The sequence below is a fragment of the Arachis ipaensis genome, chromosome B09, assembly GCF_000816755.2.
Source record: "Arachis ipaensis cultivar K30076 chromosome B09, Araip1.1, whole genome shotgun sequence".
NCBI lineage: Eukaryota > Viridiplantae > Streptophyta > Magnoliopsida > Fabales > Fabaceae > Arachis > Arachis ipaensis.
The window spans coordinates 28,824,033-28,826,727 of NC_029793.2; positions in this window are offsets into that span (position 1 = coordinate 28,824,033).

Genomic DNA, 2,695 nt, shown 5'->3' on the forward strand with positions numbered 1-2,695 from the left:
TCAAAAGGTCAAAAGTTATTTTAGGATAACTACTAAGGATAGTACTTATTGATCACATCTCTACTTCATTAGATCAAATAACTCATTTACTAGTATACATGACACTAGTATCATAATATTATAATTATCTCTACTCTAGAATATCTCTAGTATTTTCTAGTGTAATTCTTATCGATTAAATTTTGGATTTGGTTATTATATTATTATCATAAAATATTATTATTATTATGAAATATTATTTTTTTATAGATCTAGATCCGACTCATCAATTGAAATCTAACCGTGTTACTTGGTTTTCGTGAATTTTCAACATATAAAATATGAAAAGTCAGTTACTGAAAATTTGGGTTGTTACATCACCCCTGATCCAACACAAACAGTTATGAAAAACTCTAGTGACCCCACACTTTCCACCAAAAATTGTTAACGTGGGAGGTTTGGTGACACAGACCATGACGGTGACTTGATGTCAGAGTAACACGGGGGGTTAACGTAAGTGTGGCATAGTGCTAGGGAAGATCTTTATTTATTCGAGGTTGCTTTTTTCTTTTTCTCGTTTCTTGAAGCTTTGTTAAACACCAATAGTATAGTCTTACCTCTATTCATTTCATGAAAATATAGTTGTTGTAGACCTCTGTGAAGTATACCCATTGCTACAAGATAAATTATTTTTATTTGTTAAAAAATAAAAATAAAAACACGTTATCAAATATGAAAATTAGTTAAAGATTACTTAATATGGATGCAATATGAGAAAATTATCATTTTTAATTGACAATCTTTAATGGATTTATCTTAGGGAAGTTCTGTGGTGCTAACGACAGAAGAAATCATATGATGATGTCCCTGCATGTCCAGATGAGAGGGTGACTGTGAATCACCATATGTGGAATGGGATCCGAATGTGATGCGGTTCTGTAATAGAATGATAATTGTCTCATTCTCTATTGGAGATAGAGAGCTTAATTAGGCTTAGTTAAGTTGTTTTGTTGAGTAGGTTGTCGGGATTGTTACAAGGAATATGGTAGTTAAGTTAGGCCCAATTTGTTTAAGCTATATAATGTTTATTTTATTTCAAATGGAGAAAAAATACGGATAAATAATTTTTAAATGTTAAACTAGTTTTTCTGCTACTTTAAACATTCAAAATTCTTTCATTATTCTACTGTACTTATACACAAATAACACAACAGTAAAAAACGTCCCATTACACTTTAATTTAACAACAACAACAACAACAATAATCTCATGTAATTTTTTTTTCTTTTCTTTTTAACAATAGTATTCTTTTTTAAACTTTGATATTTATATCACTAACCATCCGCTATTACTCATAAGATGCATGTTATCTTTATTTCCTTTGTTTGTATATCCTCATTTATTTGTGTGTTTTTTTTAATGAAAAATGTTGTTATATCGTTAAGTTTATGGATATTTGATGAGCGGATATTTTATATACTTTTTGACATCATTTTCTTATTGTTTTAGTCATGTTTTGTTTAAGTTTCATTACATTTTCATAGATTTTAGTGTAAAATTCATATTTTTGGATTCTACTTTGAGTTGTATTTTCTGAAGATTTCAGGTAATTTCTAGCTGAAATTGAGGAGTTTTGGCAAAGTCCGATTCAAAGGCAAAGAAAGCGTAGCAGATGCTGTCAGATTCTAACCTCTATGCATTCAAAGGAGTATTTCTGGAGCTACAGAGGTCCAAATTACACGCTCTCAACAGGGTTGAAAAGCTAACTTCCAGAGCTTTCCAGAAATATATAAAGGTCTATACTTTTCTTCGAAGGAGCCTGCCCATATTGGGCATTGAATGCCCAAGAATTACCCCCTTTCTAGCGTTCAACGCCCCAAAGGGAGCAAGCTGGCGTTGGACACCCAAAAGGGATCAAACTTGGCGTCCAACGCCCCAAGAGGAGCACTAGGACGTGGATTCACCAAAAGCTCATCCCAAACACTCACCAAGTGGGTCCGGAAGTGGATTTTCGCACTCTTTAGCATAGTTTATCACACTTTTGTAATTTTTAATTATAAATAGCATCTTTTAGGTCTAGTATCTTTTATTATAAATAAGAGACTTTCTTCCTTCTGAGGACTATGCCTCCTAGGAGGGGAGAAGCACAGACACATTACTTCTATTACTTCTGTAAAGTATGAGCAACTAAACCTCCTAAGTTAGGGTTTGGATCTCTGCTAATTCTCATGGATTAATAATATTACTATTTCTATTTCAATACATATTTTATTTCATTCTCTTGTACATTTTTGTTCTTCATCTCATGAATTGAAGATGACCTATGACAATCAACCTTGTTCTACATGGGTTCCGTGTGAGTCCTGACCCGGATAGCATTGAACCATAGCTAGAGAGTGCACTGCGAATTCCAAGAGCGTGCCTGGGTAACTTTGGATAAGTGACATAAAATTCCATTGACTGTGGGTTATTGAGGTCTCTGTGGCGTTAAGGCAAGGGTTTGAGAAACAACAATCCCTGATCCGGAAGATCCGACCTTGTCTGTAGCGTTTTGAGTAGGATCGCGAAGGGGAGTGGATTGCTTAGGTCTTCACCTTCGGCCATAGTGGAAAGCCATGAGTTAACTTGATGAGGATGCTACATGAGTTGCTCGGATATAGTGGATTGCTATGGTTTAGAAGTGGCTGACTTGATGAGGATGCTACATGAGTTGCTC